The 19,240-nt window shown below is 42.7% G+C and overlaps 1 long non-coding RNA gene across 1 annotated transcript in view; it reads right to left on the bottom strand.

Moving 5' to 3' along the window:
• The window catches only part of LOC116573423, a 111,536-nt gene that overhangs the window by 7,158 nt on the left and 85,138 nt on the right, over positions 1-19,240 (bottom strand). The window contains exon 3 of the long non-coding RNA XR_004278786.1: positions 7,090-7,207. This is a non-coding gene — a long non-coding RNA (uncharacterized LOC116573423). The remainder of the gene's footprint in view (positions 1-7,089; positions 7,208-19,240) is intronic.

Below are 19,240 nucleotides of genomic sequence, written 5' to 3'. Positions count from 1 at the left end.
GGGGCCAGAAGCCTCCTTGTCTGGGTTCACTTCTCCAAACACTAAGCATTTAATCACAGTCAACCGACCCGACCCGAACCTGATGTCCAAGGGAGACGGCCCCTGCTCAGCAGCCAGGCAGCCTTCGCCTCCCCTGAGCCTCCATCGGCCCCCTGTGTCGGGGGCTCGCAGCACCAGCCCTGCAGAAAAGTTATGAGAACCCACAGCACAGTGCCTGGCACAGAAGCACTCAATGCCAACGTTCTCTGTATTTTATTACCCCTTCTTACAGCTTCTGAACGAGATTCTGACCCCCCTTTGACTTACAACCTTCAAAGGCTGAAAGACTGAGTCAGTCCTGAGGGTCTCTATTCCAGTGAAAAACACACGGGTGGGCATGGCCAGAAAACTCATAAATATTCTGGGAACCAAAATGTTGCTTCTTCTGTACTGCCTCCTAAGGCAGAGCTGGTGACTCCTTCCTCTTGTCACCTGGGAATCCGTCCTCTGTGACAACATGTGAGAACATGTGAGAACAGAGTTTAAAGCCCTCCAGAGACCACTTCTCCTTTAATAACCAAGTCATAATAACCTCAACTCCCTCCCATACCACTACAAAAGTCCTCCTTATCAGCGTTCCCAAGAACATTCCAGAAGGTCACGCCAGGCCCTTCATTCCACTCGCCCCCAGCTTCTCACCCGGCACACCTGGCTGCCTCCCACCCATTTTGCCACCTGCCCCAGCTCTCTGCGATCTGCTCCATCTCTAATCGTGAACACAGCCTCAGAAACCACACGGACCTGTTACCAAAGTTTAAGCAGCACATGACATAATTCAATGTAGGGGTGGGGCTGGGGAAGGGACTTCTGTCACAACCCCATGGACCAAATATTTCATGAGGCCTGCTCAGTGACCCCTTTCCCCCAGCCCCAGCTGTCAGGTTGCAGGGGGTTCACTCATCACCCTCACAAATAACCTCCAAGTTCAGGTCCCTTTGCCATGTAATCACTGCAGTCACTTGTCCCCTCTGCAGTCACCGTCCTTAAGCAAAGGATGCCTCATTGCCAATTCCAGGATCAGCTTCTGTTTCATCTTCTCTACAGCTGGATGCATCAAATAGTAATTCCCCCCAAAGCAGGGAGCCCTGAGCCCTAAGAGAAGTCATGCCTCCATCTCTGGCTACACAAGGAATATGAAAACTTTGAATATCTTCCTCCCAAGGTTACAAGAATCCCAAGTACAGTCCCAGGAAGAAAGGTGCCCCCAGTAACACCAAGGAGGTCCTTGACCTCCATCGCATGGAAGAGTCTCGCCAAATGGGTCTCCCAAAACAAAGGGCTCTCTTCCCCCAAACACTGCTTTGTTACCATCATGGAATAAAGAAACATCTGAGGTTTTCAAAATAGCATTTCCCCTTGTCCCCACCACACGTGGATCCCACCGCCTTGTAATCCGTTCCAAGGTTCGGCTTCCTACTACGCCAGGATTTTGATACGCTTTAGAACCCGTGACTCCTGCACGCTTCTCTACGGATCTCAACCCAGTTTTGTAAAACTTCCCTTTCTGTAGTTTATATTTAAAATCAGCATTTGTGGGGTGCCTGGGTGGCTCAGTGGGTTAAGCTTCTGCTTTTGGCTCAGGTTATGATCTCAGGTCCTGGGATCGAGCCCCGCATCAGGCTCTCTGCTCAGCGGGGAGCCTGCTTCCTCCTACCTCTCTGTCTACTTGTGACCACTCTCTGGGTGTCCAATAAATAAATAAAATATTTTTTAAAAATAAAAAAAATAAAATCAGCATTTGCAAGCATTTTTTAAAACCACACACCCCTCCGCAGAGGTTCTTACCGGCTTGCCTAGCACCGGCATTCCATCCCAGAGCCTGGGAGTCACTTGTGTTAGGCCACAAGCTCCTCCGAGGCAGGCACCCTCCTCCACTCCCATGGGCCCCACATTTGATTGGCCCCCAGGGGTGCTGGGCTCCGCTCCTGAATATCTGTTCATGTCATGAATCTTTGCATTCCTTTCTATTCCCACTGCCCCGCCATACGTGAGCCCAGCCCTTGGCTCAGGGGCCCGCAGCTCTTCTGAGGTATCCTGGGCTCAACTCCTACCCTTCCACCATCTGCGGCCCACACTCCAGGCAAAGCAATCTTTCTAAAACGCACATCTGGCCATGTCTCTTCTCAGCCCAAATGTCACCATGGTTTCCCCACTGCTCTTAAGCCAGTGTCCAAAATGGCCCTCAGGACCCTGCACGTCCTAGCGGCGGCCTCCCCCTCCTGCATCACTCCCCAGACTGCCCCCCCCTTCCTACTCTGTGCTTAGTCAGGCTGGACCTGTTCCAGTTCCTCAGTTCTGCCATCGTCTCTCATCTCCTATCATCTGGACAGGCCAGTCCCAATGTCAAGGCAACTTGACATGGGCAACTCTTCGATACCCATATTTGATAAGACGTGAATCCGTCAGTTCCTTACCAGACCACTCTGCCTGGCCAATCGCCTGCCTGACACAGGAGTAAATGTCTGAGGGAGAGGAAGAACAGTGAGATGAGAAAAGACAGGGATGCGGGGAAGGGACAAAAAGACAAGTAGTGCGCTGGTGGATGAGGGCCACAGACAGTTCAAGAACCCAACCGGTAGATCTGGAGAGGGTGAGGCACGTAGAATAAAGAAAGGACAAAGCCAGAGAGACAACAGCTGTCGCAGATTGGGAGTCTTAAACCTTAACCAGTCCCAACTGAGTGGGGCTCTAGTGACAGGTCTAAGTTCCAAATGGTCCAAGTGGCCAAGAAGGCTCCTGTGCCCCCTCATGTGAGTCGTTGGACCCCACCTTCCTACACACTGTCCATTCCAGCAGAAGGGCCATCCCAGGGGAGGGCAGGGCTGGAGCCAAGACTGGGTAGACCCCTGACTGAATTTATAAGCTTGACTTCCACCGCCAGAGCGACATCAATGTCTCATCACCTAGCCTTTGACCAGGGGCTCAAGGTCACTCTGGCCGTTCTCACCTCAGAAAAGGATCTGAAAATACCTCGGCCAAGAAACCAGACTGGAGATCTTAAGATGGAGATCTCGCGAGCCCAACCCTTCACACCAGCCACGAGGCAACTATGTAGTCAAGCCATTAGGCAGCAAAACAGCACGCCAACGTGGAACAGCTAGAAAACCTGCCTTTCTCCCAGAAAATGTGTCTCCTCCTGCATGGTAGTCAACTGGGCATCTGCGTATCAGCACTGCTTTGAGAGATTCCGTCTGTGTAAACATACACACCACGTGGAACTCAGCCTACAAAGGGGAGACAGAAGTGTCAGCTACCTACGTTCTGCAGGGAGACAGCCGGGCCCCCGCTCACAGCAGGCGCTCGGGTATCTGCCGCACACGGAGCAATGAGTGGGTGGGACAGCAGAGTGGGACGCGAGAGACGGCGAGGCCCGGAGAAGCACAGCCCCTACCGGAGAGTCAAGTCCCAGAAGACAGGGAGGACGCCCCTGCGGGTTACTATTCGGGGAGTCTGTTAAAGGAGTTTCTAATTATTAAAGCACTTATTGGAGGGCGCCTGAGTGGCTCAGTCGTTAAAGCGTCTGCCTTCGACTCCGGTCCTGATCCCAGGGTCCTTGGATCGAGTCCCATATTGGGCTCCCTGCTCCACGGGAAGCCTGCTTCTCCCTCTCCCGCTCCCCCTGCTTGTGTTCCCTCTCTCACTCTCTCTCTCTCTCTCTCACTCTCTGTCAAATGAATGAATATAACTTTTTTTTTAAAAAGCACTTATTGGAAAAAACCTGGACATTACACAGAGCATAGAGGAACACACAAACCCCACCAATGATTTAGGTCAAATTTAAGTAGATGTGGAAGAAGTGGCTGAGCAGGGACAGAAATGAAGCCAGTAAGGAAACTGACAGCTGGGCTGGGCCAGGCGATGAAGGGAAGGCATGAGGGTAATTCTAGGAAGAAAGAGTAATTCATTTGGCCTTATCATCGAAACTCGGGTCAAAGATATGTTGTTGAGATTTGAAAAATATCAGGGACCTCATACTGATGGTTCAGAGAGAAAGACAGGGTAAATGGGTATTAATGATGGATACCACTCAGCACTAGTCCTAGCAGGCTGGAAAGTCTGTTTGGCCTGGAATAGCCTACTCGATCATGCAGTGATCAAATACCCCTGCCAGATCTTCGGGCCTACCCAAGCAGAAGAAAACAAGACTCCTGCCATCTCCAGAAAGAAAAGACCTCCACCCAACTCCTGGTCAGTCAAGTCCCACCTGACTTTCAGCACTGGGGCAGGGCACAGGTGGTAGGCAGAATAAGGCCCTCTGCCAAAGAGGTCTCTGTTCTAATTCTGGGGACTTCTGAATACGTTAGCTATATCCTGAGAGGGACTTAGATGGGATTACGTTGAAAATGGAGAGATTATGCTGGTCTATCAGGGCAAGCCCAGTATCATCACAAGGTCCTTGTGAATGGAAAGAGGGAGACAGGAGCATGAAAATGGTGTATGACAATGGAAGAAAGAATTCAAAGAGATTTGAAGACACTACTATGTCAGCTTAGAAGATGGTGGAAGGGGACAGAAGCCAGGAATAAATGCCAGCAGCTTCTAGAAGCTTGAAGAGACAGTGGACCAGATTCTTCCCTAGAGCTTCCAGGAAGGAGCCAACTCTCCTGATATCTTGACCTTAGCCCAAGGAGACCCAGGCTGAACCGAGAATTACAGTAAATTCATATTATTTTAAGCCAGTAAGTGTATGGCGATTTGTTACTGCAGTCATAAGAAACTAACACAGCATGTCTTTGTTTTAGACAGTTGTCTCCACATTATAGGACCTATCATGTCCACGGCTCCTGCCCAGAAGTTTCTGGCAATGCCCCACAGTCAGGTGACAACTGGAAACACCTGCACATTCTTAAATGCTCACTGCAGAGAAGGGCGTATCCAGCCCATGGAACACAGACTGCTCAGGGGACTGGCAAGCCTTTCCTTGCTGCTCCCAACCCCTCAAGCTGCCATCACACCTGCCTTTTCCTCTCAGTCCATGCCAATTCTTCAGACTAAAAGGCTCCTAAGATATCCAGAAGAAAGAAACTGGGGCTTGGTAGCCAACCAAGGTAGAAATGGTGGGTACAGGGAGAGAAAGACATTCATCCATTTGATTCTCTTAAACACAGTTGCCTCCGCATAGACGTCTGCTTCTATGTATGAGCCCGACAAAGCACGAGACCACAGGAAGGGCAGCTGAGGTGGGAGCAGCTTCGTGCCCCCTAATGACTGGAGGAAGCAGTGAGGCTCCCTGAGTGACGGCAGGCGATCCCATCGGCTCCCACGCAGGGCGCACGGCTGCCTGACAGTCTCAGCATCCAGCAAGCAAAGAATTTTCATTCTGGGCATGGAGAAACCTGAAAGCAGCAGAGCAAGCTGGAATTTGCACTTTCACGATCTGCTGGGTGAAATGATGCCTTGTCCGTTTTCACTTTGGGCTTCCTCCCAGACCTGCATGTCAGACACCCACGCTGCTTCCGGTGGATTGCTGGCTTCCCCTGGAAAAAGGCTGCCCTGTGGACATCCCTCTTTGGCTGATAGGCCAAATGCTAGAGCAGGGATGTGGAGACAGTCCGGTGGTTTATCTCTATCTTCAGCGATTCCAAGAAAAGCGCTTCAGAGATCACACCATTATTTCCCATTAGCCTAAGAATGGTGCCCGTTTCTCCCTTAGAGAGAGGCTCTGTATAGATAGACAGCGGTTTCTGAAGACCCATAAAGGAAAGAGAATTTCAAAGATATTTTTTCCTGTCTACAGCTAACATTTGCTGTGTGCTTCTTTGAATTATTCATTATTAAAATTATGCCATCAGCAAAAACCAAACCATCTCCGTTAAGGGAAGTTTACCCACAGAAGTTTAGAAAGTGGAATATGGGTTAGGATCACTACTCCTGCTTTTAGCCTATTTTTTTTTCCAAAATCCAAACACCATAGTGTTCAATGCTACAGAAAAGCCAAAACTAATTGATTATATGTAGTCACTGATACATACTTTAATGCTCAAGAGTCAAAAGTTGTTATTAATTGTTACTTTTCTTAGCTGCAAGGAGTTTTCAGCTAGGTTATGTTGTTAATCTTTCTCCAACAGGAAGTCCATCGCCCAAGACATGCGAACAAACATTTTTAATGTCAGAAAAGCGTTATTCTTATGTTTCTAAAAAGAGTCATTGGTTACTCTAACAGGGTGTCTATAGCTCTCTCCGCCCTGCCCCCCCACCCGCAAACAGGGCAGACATCGTGGACTCATGCACTCGTGTGTGTACACATACACACAGCTGAGTTTCTCTGGGCTTTTTCACCTTTCCTACCTTCAGCTCAGATTAGAATCATAGGTTAGGGTAAGATTAAAACAGAGAAAATCTCGGGGACTCTGGGTGGCTCAGTGAGTTAAGAACCTGACTTTTGATTTTGGCTCAGGTCATGGTCTCAAGGTCCTGGGATGGAGCTCCACGTCTGGCTCCAAGCTCAGCAAAGAGTCTGCTTGTGATTCTCTCTCTCTCTCTCCCTCTGCCCGCCCCCGACCAACCCTGCTGGCATGCACACTAAAATCCATAAATAAATCTTTTACAAAAGAGAGAGAAAGAGAAAATCTATCCTCCTCCAGTTCTTCCTACATCCCAAGGACCTGGCCTTGGAGAAATACAGTCTTTGTAAAACTGAATGAATGAATGAGTGAACAAATGAACAAGGTCCAGGTGTGGAAAACACAAGGTTATTTATGCAAGTTCCACGAGTCACAAGCTGTGTGACCTCAGGCAAACTGCTTAACCTCTCTGTGCCTGTTTTCTTATCTGTAAAATGTGTCTGTACTTACAATACTCACCTCACAGGGCTGTTGTGAGAAGTGTATGTATGAATATATGAAAAGCACCTTTTAACAGAAGAAGCAACACAGTAGATGAATGGATAGAAGATGCATAAGTCGGTTTTTAAAAATAAGTCATTGAGACAGTAGCAGGCTTCAGAGATCAATCAGCCACTCAACCAGGATTGATTTAGGACCTAGGAAAAGGCAGGCTCTGGGTCTGTTGCTATGGTTATGATCATAACCAGTCAAGCTGGGCTCTTACTCTCACACAGCCCGCAGTGCCGTCTCCTCAGAAAGCAAGCAGTCCCCATGGGATGGACACGCTCAAATCATTGCTCTCTCGATGTGGATCAGGCACGATACATGCTGTCGGCTGTTATCTGCGGGAAAAAACACAAGAGTAATGAGATGATGGAGGCATTATGGTCTTCAAGGCTGACTGGCCTTAAAACACTCCAGCTGGGGCACCCGGGTAGCTCAGCTATTAAGCGTCTGCCTTCGGCTCAAGTCCTGATCCCAGGGTCCTGGGATCGAGGCCCCCCTTGGGCTCCCTGCTCGAAGGGAAGCCTGCTTCTCCCTCTGCCTCTCCCCCATTTGTGTTCCCTCTCTCACTGTGTCTCTTTCTGTCAAATAAATAAAATATTTAAAAAAAACCACTCCAACTGAAGGCATTATGGAGTAATTATAAACAACTTTAAATAGCCTATCAGTCTTTTTTTTTTTTTTAAGTTTACCTTTTCCCTTAGAGCCGTCACTGTCCCTTGGTACCAGGATGAAAATTTGATCACAGTGCACCTGAAGTTAAGTGTTCATAGATAATATATCAACATCATTCCCACAAATCAGCACAAACGGTGCCTGATCCCAGGCCTAGTCTCAAGTCCTACCATTTCTAAAATGTGAAAGCACAGACAGACTTCAGGAGGTCCCTGGGGGTCAGGCTTAAACTGACTGGCCAATCCCTTTCTGTCATCTGTATTAAAAGCTGCTTCCGTCAACCCTCAGATCCATTCCTATAGGGCATACCTTTTGGAACAAGGCAGGATGTGTGCAGCAAAGGCCCCATGACCTCCAAAGCCAGACTCTAGGAGCTGGTCTCATTTTAGCTGATTAGCATTCACCATGCAAAGAGCTTGTTTCTAACTTTTTTCACAGAACTCTCAGGATCAATCCAGCAATGCAGATTCCAAAGGGAATGGTTCCTGGTAACAAGAGTACCTTGTATTTTCTGCAAAGCTTCGAGTCGTGTCTGCAACAGTGAGGCGGCTGAATTTCAGGATGTGGCAAAAAAAAAAAAAGAAAAAAGAAAAAAAAAGAAACCAACTTCGGGCACACTTTCGTTTGTGTTTGCTGCATGGCCCCAGTCTCCCACTGACCCTGAAGCATATTTCCAAGAATTATCCCTCAGCTTCCCAATGTCTAATAATAAAAGGGCTAATTACTGTATAATTACTACTGTGCAGATAATTTCTTATTGAAATGCAATGGACCAGAGCACCTGGGTGGCTGGGTCATTTAAGCGTCTGACTCTTGGCTTTAGCTCGGGTCATGATCTCATGGGTCGTGAGATGGAGCTCCACATCTGGCTCTGCACCTCAGCGGGGAGTCTGCCTAAAGATTCTCTCCCTCTGCCCCTTCTCTTTTTCTCTCAAATAGATATGTCTTGAAAAAAAAGAAAGAAAGAAATGTAATGGACCCGTCATTCACAACATGTGGATTCAATACATTTAAATATGGCAAGATGATCCCCTGTAGGATTAGCTCACTTATCATCTAATTCTCACTTTTTTAATGAAAGGAGTAATTAAGATCATCTCTTAACAAGTTTATTGTTGTCTACAATCACTATTCTGGGCATTAAATCTCCAGGACGTATTTTTCTGCCAGGTGCAAGTTTATACCCTTAAACATTTCTCTTATTCCCCTTTTATTATGAGCTCCCGGTAACCACCACTTTGCCTTATACAAGTTTGGGTTTTTCAGATTCCACCTATATGAAATCATATCTCATACAGTCTTCATATGCAGTGATTTCATACATATTTGTCTTTTTCTGTCCGAATTATCTCACTTCACATAATGTCCTCGAGATCCCTCCCTGTTGTAGCAAATCGCAGGATTTTCTTTTTTCTCATGACTGAATATTCTGCTTTATATACATATACCACATCATCTTTTTTTTTTAAGATTTTATTTATTTATTTGAGAGAAAGAATGAGAGAGAGAGAGCATGAGAAGAGGGAGGGTCAGAGGGAGAAGCAGGCTCCCTGCCAAGCTGGGAGTCTGATGTAGGACTCGATCCCAGGACTCCAGGATCATGACCTGAGCCGAAGGCAGTCGCTTAACCAGCTGAGCCACCCAGGCGCCCACCACATCATCTTTACCCATTTATCTGTTGAGGAACACTTGGGTTGTTTCCGTATCTTGGCTATTGTGAATAATGCTGCAATAAACATGAGGACACAGGTGTCTTTGATACCCTGTTTTCATTTCCTTTGGATATACACTCAATAGAATCGCTAGAGCATACAGCAGTTCTATTTTTAATTTTCTGAGTTATCTCCACACGGTTTTCCACAGGGAAAACAATTTATATTCCCACCAACACTGTACAAGGGTTCCCTCTTCTATAATTACATACAATTTATATTTCCTAGTACAAGTGATCCTTGTCACAAGTCTGTTGAAACATGATCCCCATTCTGCGTGCAGAATACATTTTTAATTCACCATTATCCTCCATAATGAATAAATGGAGATTTATAGAAAGAAATTTGTCCAAAGTGTACAGTTGTGTCTGTCACCCCTGTGTATCAGCCTGTAAGACCACGTTCTAGATCAATCCACCTATGGTTAACAGGTTTCTACAGTGCCAGCTTTAAAACAAAAAACTGTTGGGGCACCTGGGTGGTTCAGTGAGTTAAGTGTCTACCTTCGGTTCAGGTCACAATCTCAGAGTCCTGGGACTGAGCCCCCCACTGGTTCCTTGCACAACCAGGTTTATGCTTCTCTTTCTGCCCTGCCCACCCTCATCATTACTCTCTCTCAAATAAATAAAACTTCAGGGCGCCTGGGTGGCTCAGTGGGTTAAGCCGCTGCCTTCGGCTCGGGTCATGATCTCAGGGTCCTGGGATCGAGTCCCGCATCGGGCTCTCTGCTCAGCAGGGAGCCTGCTTCCTCCTCTCTCTCTCTCTGCCTGCCTCTCTGCCTACTTGTGATCTCTCTCTGTCAAATAAATAAATAAATAAATAATTCTTTAATAAAGAAATAAATAAATAAATAAAACTTCAAAAAACTCTTTATTGAGGTATTTAATATATAATAGACATATAATAAACTCCACACTCATAAGGAATACATTATTAGTTTTGACGTATATACCCTCATAAAACCAGTAAGACAATCAAAATAATGAATGTCTCCATTATACATCACTAAAGTTTCCTTCAACCCCTTTATAATCCTCCCTCATATTCTCTCTATCTCCCACTCTCCACAACTTGTTGCTGCTGTCACTTTAGTTTGCATTTTCTAGAATTCTATATAAACAGAATCCTGCTATTTCTGTGGTTTGGTTTCCATCACAAGGCCTAAGTACTTGGGGATTCATCCATGTTGTTGCAAGGATCAATAATTCATCACATGTATTGCTGAATCCTACTTCATTACATAGACATACCAAACTTTGTTTCTCCATTTATTTACCCATTGATGGGCATTGGGTTGTGTCCAGACTTGGTTGTAACAAATAAAGTTGCTATACGTATTTGTGTACAAGTATTTATGGGGACATCTCTTTTCATTTCTCTTGGGTAAATGCCTAGAAGCGAAGTGGTTGGATCATAAATATGTGCTTCACTTTTGAAAAATCTACCAAACTATTTTCTGGAGTCCTGGCATGATTTCATAGCCTTTCCAGCAGCAAATCAGAGAATTCCAGTTACTCCACATCTTTTCCAACAGTTGCTATGACGGTCATTTTTAATTTCGGACATTCTAAAAGATGTGATGGACTCTGTTGGTTTTAAATTGCATCGACTTTAGGGCACCTGGGTGGCTCCATTGGTTAAGCATCTGCCTTTGGCTCAGGTCATGACCCCAGGGTCCCAGACTTGAGCCCTGCATCAGGCTCCTTGCTCAGCAGGGAATAAATAAAACCTTTTAAATAAGTAAAGAAATTGCATTTACCTCAATGATGATAATGTTGAGTATCTTTTCATACATTTATTTGCCATCCGTATATTTTCTTTAGTGAACTGTCTAAATCTTCACACAGTTTTTATTCAGTTGTTTTTTGTTACTGAGTTTTAGGAGTTTTAAAATTATACCCTGGACATAAATACTATGTCAGAATGATTTGCAAATGCTTTCTCTCCATAGCTCGTATTTTCGCTCTTACAAATATCCATCAAAGAGGAGCAGTTCTTAATTCTGACAAGGTCTAATTTTTCTTTTATGGGTTGTGCTTTTGATGCCATTTTAAAGAAATCTTTGCCTGATCCAAAGTCACAAGTATTTTCTCCCAGAAGGTTTGCAGGTTTACATTCACATGTAGGTCTAGGATCCGTTCAACTCATTTTGTATTGTGTGTGAGACAGGAATCCATATTAATTTTTTTTTAAATACAGAGGTCTAATGGTTCTAACATCATCCATTAAAAAAATTATCCTTTGCTAAATTGCCTTTATAGCTTTATCAAAAAAGAACGGACCATCAACACGTGAGTTATTACTGGACCCTGTTCTCTTCTATTTACTTTACTTCTTGTCTATCCCAATGCATTCTCCACTGCCCTGATTGCTGTGGCCTTAAATAAGCCTGCAATTCAGGTCCTGTAAGTCCTCCAACTTTGTTCTTCACAAAGTCCTTTTAATTATTCCACACTTCACATTTCCATATGAATTTGAGATCCACTTCTCAGTTTCTTTATTAAAAAAAAAAAAGCCTTATTGACATTTTTATTGGAATTGCATTGAATCAGTCTACTGATTTATACAACAACAACCAAAAAATCCCAGTAAACTTTCAATGGATATAGAATTCAAGGTTGTTGGTTTTTCTATCAGTACTTTTAAGATCTTGTTCTATGGTCCCCTGATTTATATCAATTTCAACAAGAAATCTGCTATTTTTGTCTTTGTCCTGTTATAGGTAATGAGTATGTTAAGAGGTATTCTTCCACAGAATTTTAAAATACAAGTAAACACCATACAACATTTGTCTCCTATTCTATTTGCAAAGAATTGGGCTACTATCTAGTTGGGAGGACATCGGTACTATCTGCTCTATTGATGGGAATATAAATTGGTGTCATTTTCTTCTGTGTAATTTGATAGAATCTATCTCAAAGTGTCTGAACCTTTTTACTTCTCTACCAACTTTTCCTCTAGAGATCTATTCAACAACTGTGTGAGTCTATAAAACACCATTTATTACTTCATTGTCTAAAGACAAAACTTCATAATACAACTCATATATTTTTAAAATATGAGTTTAAATATTAAGAAAATCTACTCAGGAAAACAAATGGACATAGCATGGGAATTTTATTAGCAGAGAAATATGTATCAGTAAAGATACTTTTGAGTATAAATGGCAACATACGTAAAAGGCTAGGAGAGAAAAGAAAGTTATTGGCTCCTATAATCCAAGAAAAAGGAAGGTAACTGAACAACCCAACTGTAAGAAAAGAATAACGAACAAGAAAATACACAAAAAGCTGAAGGGCCCTAGCCAAATTATAAGAAAGATGATCTCAGCAGAGTGGGACTATAAAGAATTCCCACTTTCTCCTTTACACATTTCTCTAGGGTCTCAATGTTTACCATATGAGTAAGAAAAAATTCCTATATTCCAAAATAAAACTTCAAAGAAGCCCAAAATCTTATCATCAGACTCTGGGTATGAATTTTTCATATTTGCAATGAAACATTATTGAAAATGTTTAATTTTTAATCAACTAAAGGAAAACATGGAAATGTTTTCTTTGAACACTTTTGGAGTCATATACTTCAACGTACTAGCCTGATGAGTCGAAGCACTGCCCTCCTTTATACAAAATACTTAAAAGCATAGCTATTTGCCAAACAGCCTCTGGAGAATTTAAACGCCAAATACCACCACCACCACCACCACCCCCTCCCCCACACCAGTGTCCTAAATGCTTCAGCAACACTTTATAAGCAAGAAGGAATACAAGCAACCCCCCCACCCCCAGGGCCCCTCCCAGCCCAGGAAATTTTCTGTAGAACCCATGTGGATATGATGAGTCCTCCCTGAGATCATGGTAGCACAAGACATGTAAGCAAAGAGCACAAGCTCCAGCATGGCGGTGTCCACAAAGACGTCCCATCCCCACCCGACAGGCGCCATCATGGCAGAAATGTGCCAGAATTTTACATTTTATTTATTTATGTATTTTTAAAGATTTTATTTACTTATTTGACAGACAGAGATCACAAGTAGGCAGAGGAGCAGGCAGAGGGGTGGGGGTGGGGGAAGCAGGTTCCCCACCGAGCAGAGAGCCTGATGCGGGGCTCGATCCCAGGACCCTGAGATCATGACCTGAGCCGAAGACAGAGGCTTAACCCACTGAGCCACTCCAGTGCCCCCTGAATTTTACATTTTAAATTATGCCACATGGGTATAATTTAATTTATGGTCCAATCTATAGTCTTCCAGAAGCACAGAGCTTCTTTAAGCCATTCAATGGAGTATGTGAATAGCAGTCTCTATGCTTCCTAGGTTTTACTTGTTTCTGCTTTTTCATTTTTAATCTATACTTCAGATGTTCCCAGCATTCACCCTCTCTACCAGAGTCCACCAAAGGATTCAATGCTATAGGGTTTGGGGAAAGAGGGAAGACTCTCCTCTCTCTCTATGTCCCACAAGAAGGACTCAGTCAGAGTAACACTCCATCTCTCTGACCTTCACTTTCCCTCCTTATGGGAGGACGAGGGGCTTCACTGATGGGTGGGGTTGGGATAAAGACGTGGATCTTGTGGCTCTCTGCTTTCCCTTGGCATCTGCCTTCCTGCAGCGTGTAAGTGCTTTGGTCTCCCCTGGGCAAAGGTGTAAGCTTAGCGATAGAAACTCTGCCCACATGTCCAATCTATAGTCTTCCAGAATGGGCTGGACAAGGTGGTTAAGTCTGCCAACTTGGGGATTTGCAAGAGGAAGCACCAAAGCCACAGTTTTTCAACTGCTCTGAGAGTCACAGAGCTGACATTTTCCTATAAATCTGTCTGATTTCTCTATTTCAAATTGACGCAGAATTCAAGTGAGTAACTTTTTACCCAGAAATCTCACTTCTAGAATTTACCTGGAGAAGTCACCTCTACAAGTAAGAAACAGCATATGCACAAGCTGTTCACTACTGTGTTATCTGAAATAGCAAAACAGTAGAAACAGTTCAAATGCCTATTCACCAAACACTGGTTGCATAAACTTAGGGTACCTTCACATAATATGAACCATTTAATAAAAGAGAAATATCTCTATAAAGTGACATAGAATAACTTCCAGGATGCATTATTAAATGAAAAAAGTGAGGTTCAAAGGAATTATTTAGCATAATATTTGAGTAAAATTTTTTGCATAAGAATACACACATGCATACACATTACAGATAAACACATGTACGTATGTATGTATTTTACTACATTTTTCAAACATAAGGGTTGCCCAAAATCTAATAAAAAGTTATCTAGGGGGAGAGCAGGAATAGAGCTCTAGAAAGGATAAAGATAGCAAGGAAGCTTCTGCCTGTACCTTTCATGCAATCTTTTTCTTTTTAATTTTATTTTATTTTTTCAGTGTTCCAAGATTCATTGTTTATGCATCACACCTAGTGCGCGTGTAGTCTTCACTTTTGAATCATGTACCTGTTTTTCTTTTTCAAAATCAATATTAAACCAACAGAATGAAAAACTATAAAACTGAACATAAACAGACATACATTAATATAGCTGTGTATCAAGTTGACAACACCACATAGAAAAGATAAGGAATTAATTCAATTTTTTACAGCACAGTCCTTTGACTGCACACACTTAGGATATAGTCTATGAACAAAAAGAACTGCCCAAAGGTCTTGAACTTTACTTGGTGGTTTGTCATAGGCAGTGATATTAGCACAATAGTCTTGAAACTACAGGGCACCTGGGTGGCTCAGTTGGTTGGGCGGCTGCCTTCGGCTCAGGTCACGATCCCAGGTCCTGGGATGGAGCCCCACATCTGGCTCCCTGCTCAGTGAGGAGTCTGCTTTTCCCTCTGCCTCTGCTGCTCTCCCTACTTGCGCTTCCTCTCTCTCTCTGTCAAATGGGTAAGTAAAATCTTTTTTTAAAAAAATGTCAACTAAGAAATGTAAAAGAATAGATTTAGAAAATCACTGTTTTTCTACCACTGATGAAATAACTGATTCAGTCAGGCAAGGATCAAGTATGCATGTTGAAATCCTTGAGTGAAGTTCATTGGGTAAAGCTTATTGAGGTCAGAATATTCACACAGTCACAAAGCAACACCCTACAGATTATGAACTCAACAGTGAATTTTTACGATGCAGTAATCTGGAGAGGAATACTAGAACTAAGTGATCGAATTTACTATTACTACCAATGGGACAAACTTCTGACTTGTGCCTCTTGATGTGATACAATAAGGAGGACACAACATCACTGCATGGAGTTCTTAGGAAAAATGTTTAATTCTGTTTGATCATAAGGAAACTCATAGACCAATCCAGATTACAGAACATTCTACCAGACGACCTGGTCAGGACTTCCTAAGTATCCAACTCATGGACACTAGGAGAGTGTTCTAGATTAAATGAAACTGTGGAGACATAATAAATAAATACAATACACGGGGGAGATCAGCTGTAAAGGACATTATTGGGCAACTAGAAATACGGATGTTGTATTAGGCAATATTTTTGTATGTATCTTGAATTTTTGGCTATCATTGTATTGTGGTCATACAAAAAAGTGGTCTTATTCACATTAGAATATTTTTACAAATGGGGGGAAACGGATGCCACTTATTATCTCCCTAAAACTCTCATGTACAGTGCCTAAAGAGATAAAACCAATTTATTTTAAACTAGCCCAAAACTCCTATCACCTTTGAACCTGTTGAAGAATTGTCGACATTCCCAATTAGCATCATTTCATTTCTCTAATTTTTATTTCTGTCTTACTTTCCCTTTGGGACAGGGAAGAAGTCCTCTTTCATACCCTCCATGGCCTCTAAAACCACATCTTACTAGCTCACACACACTCAAAATTCTTACTGTGATTAGTTAAATTTGTGTATTTTCTGAAGTTATTTGCCAGCACTAATTATGCCACATAACCATGGTACCCCCTAAGAGGTTAGGGCATCATAAACACCTCCCATTCATGAGGTCCTAAGATTAAGTCTTAATTCATTCATTCAAAAATATCTATGTAATATCAATTAGGTACCAAGTACTGTGCTAGGGTCCTGGGAAAATACAGACAAACAAGACACAAACTCTGTTCTCAACATAGTGGGAAAGGCAGATAGGTCATCACAACACAAAATGATATATGCCACAACAAATACAGATAAGACGCACAGTGATAGGTCTATCATTGAAGGGGGGGTGGTTCCATTTTGGAAAGAATTATACTTAAAATGACTATCATCTGTTGGGTACTAGGAGAACCACAGGACATATCCTGTGAAATCAAAGCTGTCTTGAAATATCTAAGATAGGGTTATACTACTTCCTGGGGCTATGCCACACCTGGCTAGAGCCAAGACTTCAAAAAATAAGGCAACCTGTAGCTCTGCTTATCCTATAAAACATCCAGATCCTTCTCACTCCTGATTTGCAGAAAGTTTGTCAAGGGTCTGCAATGCAGATGTGGAAATCCATTGGTTCTCCAAAGATGCTGTGTACAACAGCCATGATGAAAGCACCCTCACTGCACAAAAGGGGCACTGTTTTATCATCTTTCATCACAATAATTGCACAGTGCACAGGCTTGTTATTTAGAACCGGGCACCACCATGAAAAACATGTTGTTGGAAAACACCTGCATTGGCAAAGCAAAAATGAGCTGACCCAATTATTTTCTCCATTTCTAATTCTGGATGGGATATTAAGAGTCACTGAAAAGAACACATTGGCAAGAAATGGAGATAATTCTGCTTGGAGGTGGGGGTGGGGGGAATTTCCCACAGAGCTCTATTGGACAACACTTGGAAGTGTCATCTAATTATACTTTTCCACACCCCCCCTCCTTCCCCCATGAAAAATGCCAGGCATGAAAACATGTCATCTAGAGCCTTTCACCCACCGATTTCTCCCTCGCATCCAATTTGAAATTTTTAAAAATTCCAATCTCGAGTTCTTTGAAGGATAATGACGGGAAAGACACCCTGCCAAACATGTAGGTTGGGATACAACGCACTATGACTGGAACAGATGGCTCAAGCAGAAGCCACCAATTCAATGTGACAGCCCACGATTAAACTGCTCCCTTTAAGTCTTTGGCAGTTTCATGGTCCAATCCTTATTAGCTTCTCCAGAAACACAGAGCCTTGGGTCTAAAGAAACACAACAAGGCACTTTTCAAAATAAACTGTGGACTTGAACGGTATTGAACTTAGAAGGGACAGGGTCATCGACCCTACTTGTTCCCAAACTAGTAGCACGCTGGAGCTTTGAAATATCTCTGGACCTTTCAAATATACCGAAATGCAGGATATTAAGTCAGTTAACTGCCCAGCACAGATCACTTACTCATTTTGTCATTTTTTCCAGGTTTTCTCTGGAGTTTTTTTTTTTTTTTTAACATGGAAAAATCAGTACAGATACATTTCAAGTATGCTTTTTATCCCTCCACAGTTTCTCTCTCAAGACAATTATCTTGAAGATGGTATGTTCCCTTCCCATATGTATTTTTTCCATTTTTAGTATAAATGTGTGTGTCCCTAAACAACATATTGTATAGTAAGGTTTTAAAAAATATATACATAAATATAGTACTGTATATATTCTGTAACTGGGATTTTTCACTGAACATTTTCTTCTAAATTTAACCAGGGTACATAAAGATATATTTCATTTATTTTCATTGAAGGAGTCATTGTATTTTTGATGTAGCTTTTTTGAGCTGTATTTTTATCTTCATGTCTTTTGAGGCTGTCTTTGAATCAAGAATTTTAATTTACATTTGTTGTGAATGCTGGTATAACTTATTTATATAATCTTATTTTGTGTTTTTTACCTTGGTTTTTCTTTGCTACTTTTTTTGGTCTTCTATGGAGTTCTATCTCTACATACTGGTTTAGAAATCATGCTTCCCATTTTTATTCTCTTTATAGTTACTCTTACAATTTTCCATAAACATTTAGACAGATCTAAAGTTAATAAGTATCTGAGGCATGGCTGGGTGGTTCAGTCAGTCAAGCTTCTGCCTTTAGCTCAGATCATGATCCTAGAGTCCTGGGATCAAGTCCTGCATTGGGCTCCTTGCTCAGTGGGGAGCCTCTGCCTGCTTCTCCCTCTGCCTGCTTGTGTACCTCTCTCTCTCTCTCTCAGACAAATGAATAATTTTTTTAAAAATTTAAATAAGTATCTGAATCCTGCTCACATTAATACAAGGCTGGAGTATTTTGATTCCTAACTTCCAAGCCTCTTTTTTTTTTTTTAATGTTTGTTACCACAGCCTGCTCTTGGATTCACTTGATTTTAAAACTCCCATTAACTGGTCCTTTCTACGCCAACTTATATTTAGAATTGCCAACATTATTACCCATTTCCCCATCAAGTGTTTCTTGTTTCTTTCTCTTTCCTTCTCTGTTGTGCCTTAGCAAGAAACATCCATCAGGAATCCCTTTTTACAGGGTCAGCAAGAGACAAACTCTCTCAGGCTTTGTATGTTTATGTCTTGTCTTTTTTTCATCATATCTCCTGAATGGTTTGGGTATAAAATTCTAGGTTGAGCTTCATTTCCTGCATTAGGAAGCCCTCATTCTGTGGTCTCCTGGCATCTTATTTCTGATAAGAACCCTACCAGCACAGTTTATGGTCACTCCTTGTAGATAATCTATACATTATCTCTGGTAGCATCTAGGATTTCTATTAGATATTAACATTTTGCCAGTTCTCTGTGTATGACTTCTGCATGTGTGTTTTCTTTTCCTACTGGAGACTCCATGTGCTCCTTCAGTCTTGGCTTTATTTCTTCTAATTTCTCTTTCATATTTTCCTTTTTCTCTCTGTGCTACATCTTAGATAATTTTCTCAGATCTTTCTCCCAGGTAAGTCAATCTCTTCTGGTGTGTCCAATCTATATTTAGATTTTTTATTTGGGGGATTTTTTTTCCACCTGTAATGGCTATACTTTATTTTCTATCATTTCTATTCAGTTTCTTTTCAA

The sequence above is a fragment of the Mustela erminea genome, chromosome 14 (genome assembly GCF_009829155.1).
Source record: "Mustela erminea isolate mMusErm1 chromosome 14, mMusErm1.Pri, whole genome shotgun sequence".
In the NCBI taxonomy this organism is placed as follows: domain Eukaryota; kingdom Metazoa; phylum Chordata; class Mammalia; order Carnivora; family Mustelidae; genus Mustela; species Mustela erminea.
This window is presented reverse-complemented; position numbering and strand designations above follow the sequence as displayed.